Source organism: Callithrix jacchus, chromosome 6 (assembly GCF_049354715.1).
Source record: "Callithrix jacchus isolate 240 chromosome 6, calJac240_pri, whole genome shotgun sequence".
In the NCBI taxonomy this organism is placed as follows: Eukaryota; Metazoa; Chordata; class Mammalia; order Primates; family Cebidae; genus Callithrix; species Callithrix jacchus.
In genome coordinates, this window is record NC_133507.1 from 11864123 (window position 1) to 11881988 (window position 17866).

Sequence of the window (17866 nt, forward strand, 5' to 3'; positions counted from 1 at the left end):
TTCTCATGGGCAGCCTGGAGACTGTTTTTTTAAGTTATTAGCCTGGGTTGAAACCAGAAGTATGACTTTGTACCCCATAGATTGGCATGGTTCCCTCCTTTACCTGAATCTGTCCCTGGCATTATAATTAGATCTTTCGTAGTAAGGGTTGGATGTGGACAGTTTAAAAAGAGCTCCAAATTCAAAGTGTTTAATCCAACCTAGAGCACAGTGCCATTCTTTCATCCACTTTTCTCATCCCACCCTGCTCCTCCTGTGCTTCTAACTAGACCTCTACTCCAGCATCTGGAGGGTCAGACCCCTTGAAGACCATGATTCTTATTCAGAAATGATGCATAACTTCTTTTTAAAAAAATTTTTCTTTTGGTTGGGAGTGGTGCCTCATGCCTGTATACTCACACTTTATGAGGCCAAAACAGGAGCATCGCCAGACCAGCCTGGGCAACATAGTGATACTATATTTCTCCAAGAAAGAAAAAAGAAAGAAAGAAAGAAAGAAAGAAAGAAAGAGAGAGAGAGAGAGAGAGAGAGAGAGAGAGAGAGAGAGAGAGAGGAGGGAGGGAGGGAGGGAGGGAGGGAGGGAAAGAAAGAACGAAATGGCTTTATACAGCATGTTTTCCTAACAACCCTTAGATGAATTGTTTTTCTTGAGAACTTAAACAGTAAAATCCTGATAGAACAGAAATAATGATAAAACAGGTCTCATATCCTGAGACTCAGCTAAGACAGAATTTGCAAACACACCTCAGCTGTTTAAGTCTGTGGTGAAATGAGGTAAAAAATCCAGCCATTCTTCATCAAACTCGTTCCAGCCTTTACACTCTTCTTCCCTGCCCTTATGGCTTCCCAATTATCTAACCTCTTTTTGAACCTTCAAGTTTGAACATTCTATTCCCGCTCAACGTGACATCCGCTTGGACTTAATTCTGCTATTCAGCAATTGGCTTCAGCAGCATATTTTTCCCTTTTGCTGATCATTGTGAATTTAGGTGATATAGGGTTATTTTTCTTAGAGGGTGTATTTGGATGGCAGACAAATTGCAAGAATGGAGACACCAGAGCTTGGGACAATCTGAAGTACGTGTTTCTTTTAGAATTGTGCATGAGCTCTAAGACTTCAGGAAAGATGTTTATATCTCCTTGACCACTATTAAGAATATTGGCTATACTTACAGAATTCGTGAGAATTTTCATAGCAGGTTATTAACATTTATTTTTTGCTGGGAGATGTCAACAGCCATTCCATTTCTCAAAGTGTAAGTGGAGCCTCAGGAATGGTCCAAGAGTCAACCAAAGCCTCATTGCTTGATAAGGCAGAGTGAGTATGAGAGTCCCAGTCTTCTAATTCTGGATGCTCCACCAGATCACTCCTGTGGAAATGAGACAGCCCAGAGCCAGTCAGGCCATTGTCCTAGTTTCCAAATCTAGTTTCCCCGACAAATGCAGCCAAGTTCAGGAAGCAAAGAGATAGAAATATATTGCCTGTGTATTGTATCTTAATTTATATAAAAAGATATATTGAATGTAAAGAAGTTCCTGTAAGGTGATAAACTAGTAACTTCCTGTAAGGTGATAAACTAGTAACTTCCTGTAAGGTGATAAACTAGTAACTTCCTGTAAGGTGATAAACTAGTAACTTCCTGTAAGGTGATAAACTAGTAACTTCCTGTAAGGTGATAAACTAGTAACTTCCTGTAAGGTGATAAACTAAACTAGTAACTTCCTGTAAGGTGATAAACTAGTAACTTCCTGTAAGGTGATGATAAACTAATAACTGTCACTGTGTCCATCTTTCTACTCTATTACTATGAACTTTGGTAAAAGTTACAAATAGGGGTGGTAGGTCTGCTTCAAATATTCAAATACAAATTAAGAAGTAGTTTGTCCAACCAACACATGCTTGGATTTTCCCCTCTCAAATTTACCTTGTAGCTTATTCTTAGTTATCAAATGAAAATTTTATTATAGATGCTTTCTCTTATCATCTATTGACTTAGGAATTGCCTGCATGTGTAACAGATGGAATGCACACTGCCTCAGCCCCTGTCCTTCGCCTAGGGGGGAACCTAGCTGTGCAGGTGGATGATGTCACCTGCTAATCCCACTTGCTTCTGTTACTCCTGCAGTAGCCCAGGGCTGTTTCTGGGCTCCGTATTATCTGTAGTTCCGTCACTCACCATCCTCCCTGCCACTCCCTCCTGTGCTTCCCACACATTCAGCATTCAACTTGCATCTAAGAATGCAGGCCCTTGACTCTGACATGCCTCTGGCCGTCGTGTTAGAGGGGAAGGTTCTCTCCTTCTTACCCCCTGCTTCCACTCTACCTCTGTATTTGCATTTGCTGAGTGCCTGTAGTTGCCTCCTGCACCTGAGACTGATTTTGATTTCCTCATTTTTGAACCATGTTATTCCTTAGGCCAAGGCTCGAAGTTACCCTCTGGCTCTTCTTGCTGTCCCAGGACATAGTTCCGTTCCGTTTGGGTTCAACTCATAGGCTCATGGTTTCTTCTCAGAATTAACAATATTTTCTGCTTAGTTGATGACACTCTCTGTGGCCATATACATGCTTGTCCTTCTCTCCTACTCTCTTCCAGCTTGCAAATACCCTTTTCCCTCTCTTTAATGGCACGAATCTTTTTGCTGGTGGAACATATAACAATATTACATATTATATGTAACTGTAAATGTTTACAGATTAATGTGAAGGTTAGATACATTATTTAAAAATCATATCTGAAATTATCCCAAACCTATTAAAATGGTTTGTCTTGTCCCAACTACATTTGGGTGTGAGGCTAGATTTCTTTATATATTTTAACTAAAATAATATATTTTAACAGGTCAAATACAGAAACTAAATAAACATAAAAGTTCTGACTTTAATTTCCATTATAACAAATATCAACAGATAAGATAAAACCTGCCTAAACCAAAGTTCTTTAAAGTTGTCAATAATTTTTTTTTTGCATTTTCGGTTTTATCTCCGATAAAATAGACTTCAAACCAACAAAGATCAAAAGAGACAAAGAAGGACATTACATAATGGTAAAAGGATCAATGCAACAACAAGAGCTAACGATCCTAAATATATACACACCCAAAACAGAAGCACCCAGATACATAAGGCAAGTTCTTAATGACTCACAAAGAGACTTAGACTCCCACACAATAATAGTGGGAGACTTTAACACCCCATTGTCAATATTAGACAGATCAACCAGACAGAAAATAAACAAGGATATCCAGGACTTGAACCCAGACCTGGAACAAGTAAACCTAATAGACATTTACAGAACTCTCCACCCCAAATCCACAGAATACATATTCTTCTCAGCACCACATCACACCTACTCTAAAATTGACCACATAATTGGAAGTAAATCACTCCTCAGCAGATGCAAAAGAACAGAAATCATAACAGTCTCTCAGACCACAGTGCAATAAAGTTAGAACTCAGAATTCAGAAATGAACTCAGAACCGCACAGCTTCATGAAAACTGAACAACTGGCTCTTGAATGTTGATTGGGTAAACAATGAAATGAAGGCAGAAACAAAGATGTTCTTCAAAACCAACGAGAACAAAGACACAACATACCAGAATCTCTGGGACACATTTAAAGCAGTCTCTAGAGGAAAATATATAGCAGTAAATGCCCACATGAGAAGCAAGGAGAGATCCAAAACTGACACCCTATCATCAAAATTGAAAGAGCTAGAGAAGCAAGATCAAAAAAACTCAAAACCTAGCAGGAGACAAGAAATAACTGAGATCAGAGCAGAACTGAGGGAGATAGAGACACAAAAAACCCTTCAAAAAATCAATAAATCCAGGAGCTGGTTTTTCAAAAAGATCAACAAAATAGACCACTAGCCAGATTAATAAAAAAGAAAAGAGAATAATCAAATAGATGCAATAAAAAATGATAAAGGGGATATCACCACAGATTCCACAGAAATTCAAACCATCATCAGAGATTATCACAAACAACTCTATGCACATAAACTAGTAAGCCTGGAAGAAATGGATAAATTCCTGGACACTTGCCTCCTCCCAAGACTAAACCAGGAAGAAGTGGGAACCCTGAATAGACCAATAACAAGGTCTGAAGTTGAGGCAGCAATTAAGAGCCTACCACACAAAAATAATTTATCACAAACAAGTAGAGTTTAACCCAGGCATGAAAGAATGGTGTAATATTAGAATGTTTATTGATGTAATTACTAAATTACCAGATTAAGGTGAACATTAAAATCTCAATAGATAAAGAAAAAAGTCATTATATAATATTCAACACTATTGATGATAAAATCTTTTAGTTCACTAGAAGTGGAAAGGGACTTTTTCACTTGGTTAAAGGGGTTTCTATTAATACTATAAAACAAGTAAAATTCTTAAGCTTCAACTGCTAAATCAGAAACAAGACAAGGATCCCTATTACCGCTACTAATCATCATAGTGTTGGATGTTCTAGATAATGCAATAAGATTAATAGAAGAAATAGATATTAATATTAAAATGGCAGATTTGACATTATTTGGTAATACTGCATATGTTTTTTGACACAAGGTCTCTCTGTTGCCCAGGTGGGAGCACAGTGGCATGATCATGGCTCAATGCAGCTTTGAATTCCCAGGCTCGAACAATCGTCCCACCTCAGCCTCCCGAATAGCTGGAACTATATATGTGCACCATCATGCCTGGGTAATGTTTAAAAATTGGTATGTTGTGATGGGGTCTTAATTTGTTGTCTAGGTTGGTCTCAAACTCCTGGGCTCTCACTTCCCAAAATGTTAGGATTATGGGTTTGAACCACCACACCTGGCCAACAATATGATTTTCTAATATAGAAAAATACAAAACAGTCTAGTCAAACTATTAAGATTAATGAGGAAGCTTAGCAAGTTTGTTAGCTATAAGACCATCATAACAATAATATAAACCCTTGTAAGTGTCCTCTATACCCCAAATTACCAATGAGTTCCTTAGTCCCAAATCTAACAAGAGAAAAATTCTAAATTAAGAAAAAGTATTATGTTTGAATGGGAAGTATTAGCAGTATAAATAGATAATCCTATCTAATTAGGTTTATAAAATAAATTATATGACTGCTAAAATCCTCAAAAAATTTTTTATTGGATTGGTCAAATTGATTCTAAAATATTAGAATAAATAAACCAACAATAGAAATCCCAGGAGCAGACCCAGTTATACATATGACCTTGATATATAACAGAGGTAGCTCTACAAACTAGTGCAGAAATGATGGACTATGTCATATGTAGCATTGGTTCCACTGGATATTCACATTAGAAAAGCAATTAGATGCAACAAAATTTTCAGATGGATTGCAGTTATAACCAAAAAAAAGTAAATCTTCCAAACCTTTAGAAAATATAGAAGAATCTATTGATAATATTTGCATAGAAAACATTTTTTAAATAAGATACAAAAGTTACAAAGAGAAATTAGGATAAATTTGACTCACAAAAATTGTAAAATTCAGTGTAACAAAATCATTAATCAAAGTTGAAAAAAAGCATTATGTTGGCAATATCTATTTGTAACACCAATCACAAGTAAATGATTAGTGGGATCAGGTATATGAGAATACTTAGTATCAAAAAAGAACTAAAACAATTTAAAAAGCGAAATAATGTAAGGTTATAAAGATGTCTACAGAACAATGCTTGTAATTGGAAAATAGTAAGTAACCCGAATATCTCTCAAATGGATGGAATAATGCACAGCAATCAAACCAAATAGATCATGCATATATATGTCAACATCAGCATCTTTTTTTTTTTTTTTTAATTTTTTATTGGATTATAGGTTTTGGGGTACATGAGCAGAGCATGCAAGACAGTTGCGTAGGTACACACATGGCAGTGTGCTTTCTTTTCTTCTCCCCTTCACCCACATTTGGCTTTTCTCCCCAGGCTATCCCTCCCCATCTCCCCCTCCCACTGGCCCTCCCCTTTTCCCCCCAATAGACCCCAGTGTTTAGTACTCCCCTTTCTGTGTCCATGTGTTCTCATTTTTCATCACCCACCTATGAGTGAGAATATGCGGTGTTTCATTTTCTGTTCTTGTGTCAGTTTGCTGAGGATGAACATCAGCATCTTAAAAAGCAAATCAGCACATTAACATCCTAAACAAACAAAAGCGTAGTATTGACTAGAAATGCCAAGCTGTAGAATGAAACATGGAATGTAGCAAACTTATTTATATTAAAATACATAAGTAATATTAATGCAAATGCAGATGTATTAAAATGTTAAACAACACATGGGCAAGATAAGTATCACATTACTTTTGCAGAAAAAAAGAGCACTGAAAACAGGGTGCTTTGACTTTGATGTAGGAGATCATTGTAAGGAGTGTGTCCAATTACTGCTATCAGTGGTTCAGCCCATATATACCTTTGCCTATTTTTCAGGGATCGTCCACATCAGTGGGAGAGAGGATGGGTGGGCCTAGAATATCAGATGGTTGCATTCAGATGGTGCTCAGATGGGTACATTCAGATGTTGGTGCTTGCTGTTCACCACCTCATCTTAGGAGCTTCATTCTGGATGGCTGGGTTGGAATTCACCCTAGACATAATTCTTACTCTTAAATGCATCGTGAATCTAAAGTGAAACGATTTTCTTGAATTATCTGAACATCAGACAGTACCTCATCTCCCTGGATCCTACGTGAGCAATCTTATCCCTATACCAGGCTTCCACTGACAATCTGTTTGACTTCTCAAGAATTTTCCAATGCTCATAAATATATTTTTGTGTTTTTTTCAGGAATTTTCTATACCATTTTTATTGTTAACCTACACGGGAGATTAAAAAAAACTTTTCTGAGAGAGATCATGTATAAATTAGAACATGCTTATATGTGTATAAATACTTAACTTCCACTGGGGCCTGATGGAGAGGGGAAGAGTGATGGACAGGAAGGTGGGATGGAGAGTATTGCTGGCGTGCTTTGACCGTAAGCATCATTAAGGTGTCGGTAGAAGAAAATCACAAGTTTAACTGATATGGGGGATACCTTCTCATGACACACTTTTCTGTATCAAAAACATACAGGATAAATAAATATGGCCAGCCCCACATGACATGATTTAGTTTCCCTGTTAAGCTGGGAATGATACTCCTGGTATGATACTTCCATTTCAAAGAGAAGACTGGAGATTTACCACTGTGAAGGGAAACAGAGGAAGGTGACGGCATAGGTCAGGGATGGGCAAACTTCCACTGTGAAGGGCAAGACCGTAAATATTTTAAGTCTTGGGTCATTTGGGGGCATCCAGGCTCTGGAAGAGAGAGCTAATTTGCTCTTTGCTTTTTTTGTTCCATTCAGGACCGCAGCTAATTGGATGATGCCCACCATATTGGGGGAGGATCTTCCCCACTCAGTCAATCAAGTCCTATGTCAATTTCCTCTAGAACCACCCTTACAGACACACCTGAGCAGCCAAATCATTCTAATAATAATCTAAACCACCTGGATTTTTCTTACAGCAGAAGAGAATCAGTCAGTGCCTATTGAAGCACTGAGAATGATGATGTTTTCCCAGCTACCTGGGTATCTCTTAATTCAGTCAAGTTGACACTTAAATCAACTATCACAGAACTTAAAAAAAGCAATTTTTTTCTGAGTTAGGGAATGTAAAGAGAAATTGTATAAAATTAGCTTTTAGTTGAAAAAAAGGATGCAGAAATAAAAGAGCCTATCTCCAGCTGGCTGAAGGCCTGGGAAGAAAATTATCTGACGATGCTATTTGGGAACTGCAGGGCAAATGGTTTCTGGAAAAACTCATCGAACATTTGCAGGAAGAGAAGCAGGTGGAAGTCAAATCATATTTGTAAAAGGAGTGGAGTAAAAGACAAAGCTTTACTTTTTTGTCATGCAACAGGATTCCATCTGAAATGAAACTCTGAGCCATCACCTTTCCCACTCAGACCTGTTCCATTTTCACAACGTGACCTCTTTGTGAGCAAAATCAATAATGTGTCTGTCTCCAAAGCTCTGGCTGTGATATTTTTAAAGCTTATCACGACTTTCATAAAACAGCAATAAATGTCCTGATAAATGTGCAACTCTAAATAACATAAGGATATTTTCTTAAACTGGCTGAGGGCAATCCCCAATTCGGCCATTTACCTCTGTGGATCAGACAAGCTATGACTTACGTGAACTCTAAGATTCAGTTTGCCAAGAACAGCTTCAGCAGACTAGAAAGTTATGATGCACAATTAACGTGAGAATTGCAATTTGTTTAGTTTTTTTCTCTTATGTGAATAAGTTCAGTCAATACAGCATTTCTGTCCTTTCATAATTTTAGCATTGTGGATTACCTCATGATTCCTAAAGTCTTTGCAGGAACTTCCATACGGCTATGTGGTGTATACTAAATGCACATTCAGAATAAAGTCAACAAAGGCAAGAAGAGGCAAGCTGGGGAGGTGCTGTGAAAAGGAGAAAGACAGGACCAATGACCTTATTTGAAGTCCTAGATTCAGATATCCCTAAAACCAATTTAGGCCTTGGAATTCTATAACGAATACCAGTTATTGAGATATAGCTGTCATTACAATATAAGACACCCAGATAGTAAGGGCATGGTTTGATGCATTTTGGCAAATGTATACACTCTTATAACCCACAACCTCTTTAAAAACATAAAATATTTCTATCATCTTGTAGAGTTCCTCCATGAACATCTTACAACAAACCCCCTGCTATGCCCCAGAAGCAACTATTGTTCTTATTTGTATGTCCATTGGTTAGTTTTGACTATTCCTGAACTTCAAATGATAGAATCATTGAATAGTTTTGCTTCTATTTTCTTTTGTGTCTATCTTCTGTGACTCAACAAGTATTTTTAGATTCATATATGTTTTTGCATATAGCAGTAGTTATTTTTATTGCTGAATTTTAACTTACAGTATGGATATGCTACAATTTGCTTATTTGTTTACCTGTTGATTCACACTGAGCTATTTCTGAGTTTTGATGATTTATAAATGAAGTTGATGTGAACATTCTAATATCTTTGTGCAAGACTTTTTGTGGACATACTATTTTTATTTGTGAGGACTGTAAATACCTAGTGGCATAATTTCTGTTTATTTATTAGCAAGTGTCAGTTTTTAAATGAGTTGTACCATCTTACACTCCTCCAGCAACATATATGTAACAAAATTTGGTATTGTCAGTGGTATGGTTTGGCTGTGTCCCCACCCAAATCTCATCTTGAATTGTAGCTCCCATAATTCCCAAGAGTTGTGGAAGGGACCGGTGGCATAATTGAATCATGGGGCAATTTCCCTCATACTGTTCTCATGGTAGTGAACAAGTCTCACGAGATCTGATAATTTTATAAGGGGTTTCTCCTTTTGCTTGGCTCTCATTTCTGTCTTGGTTGGTGCCATGTAAGACATGACTTTTGCCTTCTGCCATGATTGTGAGGCCTCCCCAGCCACGAGGAACTGTGAGGGCATTAAACCTCTTTTTATTTATCTATTACCTCATCTTGGATATTTCTTTATCAGTGGCATGAGAAGGACTAATACAGTCGGTTTTATAATTTTAGATATTCTCTCTATAAAAGTTATTTGCCTATTTAAAAAATTAGGATTGTTAGTATTTTTGTAATGTTTTATGAAATTCTTGTATGTGATTGATATAAACTCTTTGTCAGACTCATGAGTTACAAGTATTTTCTTTCAGTATGTGACCTCTCTGTTCATTTTCCTTATGGTGGCTTTTGATGGTTGGAAGCTTTTACATTTGATGAAGTCCAATAGTAGTAGACACTATTGGTGTCTAACTCAGGTCTTCTTTATTAATGGTTCTCCCATTTCTCAGGGAATGTTACTTTGTCTGCTAAAGGCCTATGGCAATAGCCTTCTCAGGAGAACTGACCTCAGTCAGTGGAAGTCATCTCATCTAGAAACAGCTGGGAGTCCATGTGCTCTTCTTGACCTAAACATGTCTTAAAGGTCCCACCTCTTGGTATAATCACAATGGCAATTAAATTTCAACATGAGTTTTGGAGGGGGCATTCAAACCACAGCAGACACCAAGTTAAATTTGAATTTCATATCTACAATAATTTTTTAATAAATATAGTCCACAAAATATTTGGTACATACTTATACTAAAATTATTAATGTATAAATGAATTTGCCCTACTTTATGAATATTTAGTATTGCATCTAATACAAATGGGCCTCATGTATTATATCTGAGAACCTACTTCCACCTGACTTACTGAATTCTGATGTTCTGCTTCTTGTTGCTGTCTTTTGTCTGACCTTCTCCCATCTCATCTTTCTGACTACTTGCAAGATGAAGCTTTCCAAACCTCTTCACTCTGATTTCTTAGTTTTCCTCTCTGGGAAGCTGGAATGGACAATTCACACTCTTATCACAGTCTTCGACTCTCTTGGCTGTCAGCTACCAAGCAACTTGATTATTTTTAAAACAATATTCCACTTCTGAGGTGCAAATTTGATGTTATTGACCTGTCAGAACAGACAGAGAGGTGTTGTGACTTCCTGACTCTCTTCAGCAATGGGAGTAGGTTTAGGTCAATCAACTCATATCCTCACACCTGAAACTCTGTGACTAGGACTCCAGCTGCCACCTTTGACTACTAGACAGTGCAAAACTATCAGACTTGGGGAAATTTAATCTGTGATCTTGACATCATAAGGATCAATTTGTGAGCCACTGGGAACACACCTCCCCTAACCTGCACACACGCATTACAACCCTCAGCCATGGAGTGGAACTCTTCATACGGATTATGAAAAATGCAAAGTGAGGAGGGCAGGCATGGAGGGAAGATCACAAGCCCATGGCCTGTTCCATGGTAACACTTTTTTTCTTTATTAGGAGACAAGGATTTTTAAAGTGCAGATGTTGCCTTAGCATGAAGCATTGCCTGACTCTCTAAGATGCAATGAACCGAATGCAGAACCACAAAGGTAAGAAGCTAAAGCCTCATTATGGATTCTTGGTGATAGAGGCAGATTTCTTGCAAAGCCAACAAAATACAATGCCCTTCTTTGATGAGTCCCTGTGACTGCTGGAGGTGCTCAGGGTTGAGGCTCCGCCAGGTGAAGAGGAAGCCAATGTGCTGTAAGGAACCATTGCTGTGTAGTCATTTCTAGTAAACTGTCCGAAGCTACCACACAAGAATGAACCTGAATTTCTAAGTCTCAAATGACTTGCTGTGATTTCTTTCTTTATTCTAAATAAACATTTCCATTCATAACTAATTTTGTGTTTGTAATTAATTTATTTTTCTTTCTTCAAGAAGGTCTCCCAAAATGTGTGAGTTTCGGGTTCCACAAAGCCTTCTCATCGCTATGAGGGCAAAGACAGGGATGTGTGCAGATTGGAAATTCATGATACATGGACATGGTGGCCCCTCACTTGGCTCATCCATCTGTCTCACAACCTTCGGGCCAGTCCCGAGTAATCTACACAGGACAACAGCTCTGAGACCAGGATTTAGTTATAATTTGCTTCTATGATCTCTCTGAAGAGAGTATTATAAAACTGCCTCTTCCTGCCTGCTCTGCTCATTCATACTCTTTCCCTTCCCAACACATTTTTAACCACTCTCCATGGCAGTGATTTAATTCGCATACATGTGAACCAAAATTACTTTGTTTCTGTAAAAGCAATGCAAATGTAAGGCTGCATAGACTTGATTTTGAATAAAAACACATGAAATAAAGATTTTGATCTACTCTCATTAATGCAATATTGCAAAGGCTAGTACATTCTGAGTCTTTATTAACTAAATAACAAAACAGCAATGATTGATGTAAAAATATGTAATGTCCTACTTTATGAATATCTAACATTACATCTAATACAAACTGTTATGTGAAACCTAAACTTTAAAAATTGTTTGAAGAAGTAAATTGTTCTTATTCTAGAATATTGGGCAGAGTCTCTAAATTGAGCCACCTTAGTTCTTTCAACAAATTATTTCAATTGATCATTAATTTATTTTTTGATAAATTTATTGAACAGTCTTTATGAATAAATAGTAATATATTTAGCCCAAGAATGTTTGATTTATTATCACCAGAATTAAAGAAGTATACATTTTATTTTGTTCTGTCTAGAACTATTAAACAATTTCAGAAGTTTAGTAGCTTAGTTGTTTAAACTTTGCTAGAAGTTTTACTGTGATTCTGTTTGTTTCATACACATACCTGCAAATCATTCCAGTGGTCTGTAATTATTTTAAACTATACTTAGTACTTAGGAAACAAAGTAGGAAATACCTTGGCTTATCATTAATTTTTTCCTTATAATTAATTTATACACACTCTTCTTTCTGAAATGTAATTTTATAGATTTTTTTCTATATATTATTTAATCTTTATAACAATCTTATGACACAAGCAGAGAACGTAATTTTTATAGAGATCAAATATCTTAAAAGCAGACACAAAATTGGTAGATTTACGTGTATCTTGGAACTCTTTCTAACGAATTTTGTATGCTACCTCTTCCTTTATTTATCCTCCTCTTCATCTGCCTGACCAATTGGTATGTACATGCTTACTATGTGCTCAAAATTAGAAATGTTATATAGGCATTGACTTCAATGAGATTAAGATTTAGTTGGCAGGATATATATATATATATATATACACACACACACACATAGACATAGATATATGGATATATAGATATAGATAAATATAGGCATCTATGTGTGTGTGTACAAATTTATATATATATATGCATATACAGACACTATTATGAATATGTACATATACAGACACTAATTATTTAAAAATCATACAAAATAGCATATCAACAGCTGTCTCAAGATGTGATTTGTATATTTGTTTTGAAAATATATTTAGGGCCCTATTGTTTAAGAGCCAAATGAAAATTTCTGATAAAAGGTCTTGCTGAAATTTAGAGGGAGAGGGACACTTGGGTTGGTCGAAGACAAAAACATAATCTTCCTGAATCCTTATGAATCTTCATGGATCTTGAAGGAGAGTAAGACTAGGATAGGCAGAGAGAAGCTGACAGGTCATTAAGAGGAAGAAGGCTGGAGGCAAGAAAGAACAAGAGTACTTTGGGCAGTGGTGAAGCTATCTGGGCAGTGGTGAAGCTATTTGGGCACTGGTGAAGCTATTTGCTCAAAGAAAAAGGATTTGGTAAAATAGTATGTATTTACATGAAGAAATGGGCATGAATTGTGAAAGACCTCATATTCAACATGAACATCAATTTCTTAACTATTGATAATGCTCAGTATTCCACCATTGACTCTCTTTTATTGTCCACATAGATAGTTTTTAGAGGGTTATTGATCCCTTTGAGAATTTGTTTTGCATAACAAATTCTGCCTTATTCATGTATATATAAGAATGCTTAATTTTACAAGAATGTTAAGGACCTTAAGTGCCCCTGAGCCCCATCTGAAGACTTCTAGGGTTAGGAACTCTTCCTGTACATTCTAACTTGAACCTAAATCTCTTTCCTAAATTCCAGATCTACATATTCAGTTACCTACATTTTGATGTCCCAAATGAAACTAATTATGTATCCTAAATAATCAATTTCCCTGATATTTCATGACAGAATAATTCAATACCCCTACCTACAGTAAATAGCAGAATGGCAGATCCTACACATGGCCAACCAAGCCAGAAATTCAGGAGACACTCTTGGCCCTACCTCCTCCTTTCTTGCCACTTCTAATTAGTTTCTCAGACAATGCTGCTTTCCACCCAATGAGCTCCTTCCCTATTTATGGGATTTATTATTTCTCACCTGGTTTTCACAGCAGCCTTTTAACTATGGTCTCTGTCTCCAGTCTTGCTTTTCCCTTCCAATTTTTTTTTTTTTTGAGGCTGAGTCTCACTCTATCACCCAGGCTGGAGTGCAATGGTACAATCTTGGCTCACTGCAGCCTCTGCCTCCCAGGCACAAGAGATTCTTTTGCCTCAGTCTCCTGAATAGCTGGGATTACAGGTCCCCACCACCATGCCCAGCTATTTTTTTGCATTTTTAGTAGAGATGGGGTTTCACCATGTTGGCCAGGCTGATCTCGAACTCCTGACCTAAGGTGATCCACCCACCTTGGACTGCCAGAATGGTGGGACTACAGGCATGAGCCACCACACCCAGCTTCTCCCTTCCAGTTTGTTCTCCAAATTGGTAGAAGAGTAACTTTAGTAAAGCTAATGACAAATCTGATCACATCCTTCACCTGCTTAATATTCTTTAATGATTCCCCTAGTGTCTTAAATAATACCATTTATACTCTGATACCATATGGATATTTGTCCCTGTCCAAATCTCTTGTTGAAATGTCATCCCCAATGTTGGAGGTGGGGCCTGATGGGAGGTGTTGGGTCAGGAGGGCAGATCCTTCATGGGTTGGTGCTGTCCTTGTCACAGTGAGTGAGTTCACTTCACAGACGATCTGGTCATTTAAAGTGTGTGGCACCTCCCCTTCCCCTTGCTCTTGTTCCTGCTATGTGACATGCCTGCTCCTACTTCATTTTCTGCCATGAGCAAAAGCTTCCTGAGGCCTCCCTAGAAGCCAAACAGAAACTGGTGCCATGCTGCTTATACAGCTTGCAGAAACATAAGCCAATTAAACCTCTTTTCTTTATATATTACCTAGTCATGAGTATTTTATAGCAAACAAGAATGGCCTAATACATCCTCCCCAGCATGATGAGGTTCGGCTTCTATTTTCTTTGCTGGCCTCTTGCCTTTCACATGCTCACTCTTTGCTTTACATCTTTGCATTGCTATTTTTTTTCTCTTGTTGAAAATATGCTAAGATTGTCGACTTTTCCTGGCCAATACCAATTCATCCTCAGAGATCCAGCCCCTGAATCATGCTCTTGGGCACCCTTTTCTCATCTCTTAAATCCCAGAGAGGTGCTGGTCCTCTCTACACCCATAGTGCTATGGTCTTAAATCTATTAGGACATTTTTTTCACATCAGAATTTCCTGTTTCCTGTCTGTCTTTTCCTAAGGTTGCGACTCCCTTAAAACTTGGGATGGTTTATTAGTTTCCAGTGCAGTGTCCTCGAATGAATAACAGAATGAAAATGTGCTGCAGGCCAGCAGTTTTCAAACTGTTCCCAGGTGCTCCAGAGAACACTTCCATAATGGCACAAACATAAAATGTTTTCTTAGATCAAAAGTTTAAACCAACCAAAGAAATTATTCATGTCTAACTAGCAATTTCCTATTTCTCAATTTCTATAATATAGTATTTGCCAAAACATTACACCCTAAAACATATTTTTGCAGGCATTTATGATACATTTTTGAATTAAGGATCAACAGAATAATACTGATTCAATAACAATTACTTGGCAAAGTGAGCAATAGTTATTGGAAAACGGCAAAGAATTGATCTGAGAAATATAGATTAACACATGATTCTTTTAAGTCCAATAAAATGTACATTTATCTTTTAAACATTTCTTTTGTTTCTAACAGGGGGATTTACATTTTAATAATAAGCACCTTTGTTCAGCTCCCTAACTTGGTCATATATGGTAAAGTTCAGCATTGCAGAAGTTGACAATGCCACATTCAGCATTTTCAAATCCTAGCAAAAAGCAGAAAACCTCCACTGTATATGCTCTAAAAATGTAATTTCTACTTTAAAAAAACTGAATGCTCACTCGTGGTTTATTGTCCAAAAGTTTTTTTAAAAAGTGGAAAAGACTTTGCATTCTGAATAAAATCCCCCGTTGACATTTCACATTCCTGACTTCTGAAGTATAAAAAAATAAAAAGTGAAAATGGTCTGCCCCAAAAGAAGAGCTCTCTCTTACACTTAGGTTAAAAAATAAACAAAAATTCCCTATTGGATGATCATCTAAAAAGTCCCAGTCTATAGAAAACATATACTCTGACTTTTAAATGTCGACCCGCCTTGGAAATCTATATGACATAAACTTTTGCCAAAAAAAAAAATCAATCATGAGTTATGATTTGATTAGCAGAAAATTGCTATCACATTTGTTTCTACATTTGTCTACCTCATGTCCTTTTCATTCATAGGCTGACTGATTCAAACCTTCTTTAAAAACTCCCTGAGAAAGTCTGTGACATTAAAATGTCCTTTGATGCTCTTTCACTAAGCAGTGAATATTAACAGTTATGGTGACCCTGTTCCCTAATGTGTCTCAGCAGGATCAATAGCAGTTAAGTGCCACTGTTTTACAATTAAAAAGGGGATCATTTTAAATTTAAAAGCTCATAGCTAATTTTCTTCTTGGCACTTAATGGCATAATTCATTTTTGAAAAACCTCATTGGGAGAACATAGACTTTTTTTTTTTTTTTTGGTGGCAGCACAGGAAGAGGCTAGTTTCGCACCCCTTGTTGCCTCTGCAGTGATTTGTAGTGTTCCTTCATTAAGCTGTCAGCAAGGCATCCGTAAAATTTTCTCAGAAATAGGGACCCGGATGGAGAGCATGAGCAACCATGGCGATTCTCTGTAAAACTGTTCAGCAGCCAGTTTTCTTGGAACTTTCTTTCTGAATGCTGCTGTTTTCAGCCAATCTTACCTTTTTATTTACATTTTCCCCCCTCATTTTCACTATTCTTTTTGGTGACTGCCTCCTGTTCCCTATTAGGAACCTAGGCGTATGACAGGTGGTTCAGAGCAGTGCATACATATTTCCAACATGTAATTGGCTAACATTATGCTGGAAATGTCATTCTGATCCTACCTCATTGACATTGCAGAGAGCCTCAGCTTCTTTCTACACAACGATGGCTTTCCTTTTTCCCAATTACAACAGTAACAGACGCATCGAGTTACACATACATGATATCCCTGGGGATAAGCACTCATATAGATCCACTTTGGGGTAAGTCTCATGCCTGCTTACGGAATTTAGATTATCTTGAAGCAAATGAGAGAGATACTGTTGTCTACATTTGTTGCTTGAACTTGGAAGAATATATTAATGCACTTAGTCCTTTGTTTGAGGTATTTTTGAATATCTATTTTAAAAGCCAAAGATATTCACTTTTCTCCTGAATACTGCTATGACTCATATGAATTAAAAAAGGAAACAGTTGACTAATGACTGTATGCAAGGCACTGTGCTCAGAGCTTTTGTACATCTTTGTTCTATGCTTCTAACCTTACAAAATGGACACACTGTTCATAATCTAGAGATGAAGACAATCTCAGAGAGGTTAGGTTAGCAGCTTAAAGTCACACAGTTTACAAGTATTGCAAATGAGACAAAAGTCTTGAACTGCCTTTCTTCTTAACCCCTCATCTTTTAACCATAATGTCTATCACTTTCAATGAAACTGCTTTAGGTTTACCTATCTATCCTTAGACTTACATTCAAATCTAAACTCCTCAGTATTCATAGATTTTTCAAGAACATTTTCAGGATACTAGTCGTTAGACCATTCAAAATATATCGCTTTATTTATTCTTCATGTAAAATTTAATCTATTTTTACAATTGTTTTTGACTTTTGTTAGTTTATCACAGTATGTCTATCACAGACCATGAGCTGTTACTCATTAAAGACTGGATGAAATATTCCATCTTATTCAGTTTTGTGTGTGTGTGAATCTGATAACTGCTTCTGTAAATATAAATTTTTGGCTGAACGCTAGTTTTCCTGTAAGTAACCTTGAATAAAGAGGGGCATATGCCTATTATATGGGCATATATAATAGAGTTTGGACTAAATGGATTAGAGCATCCCAGAGATTTGAATTAATTTCTATTATAGAATTTTATCTTCATAGCCCACGAAAATTTTCATAAAGGCCCCCTCCCCACTATTATTTTTACAAAATAGTAATAA

At 36.9% G+C, this 17866-nt stretch overlaps 1 long non-coding RNA gene across 9 annotated transcripts in view; it reads left to right on the top strand.

Annotated features, from left to right (window-relative positions):
- Positions 1-17866, top strand: part of LOC118154464 (uncharacterized) — a 924399-nt gene that overhangs the window by 657825 nt on the left and 248708 nt on the right. For 8 of the 9 annotated variants that reach the window (XR_013536616.1, XR_013536615.1, XR_013536618.1 and 5 more), the window contains 3 exons: positions 4586-4703; positions 7359-10993; positions 16776-16900. This is a non-coding gene — a long non-coding RNA (uncharacterized LOC118154464). The remainder of the gene's footprint in view (positions 1-4585; positions 4704-7358; positions 10994-16775; positions 16901-17866) is intronic. The other variant, XR_013536622.1, reaches the window with a different exon arrangement.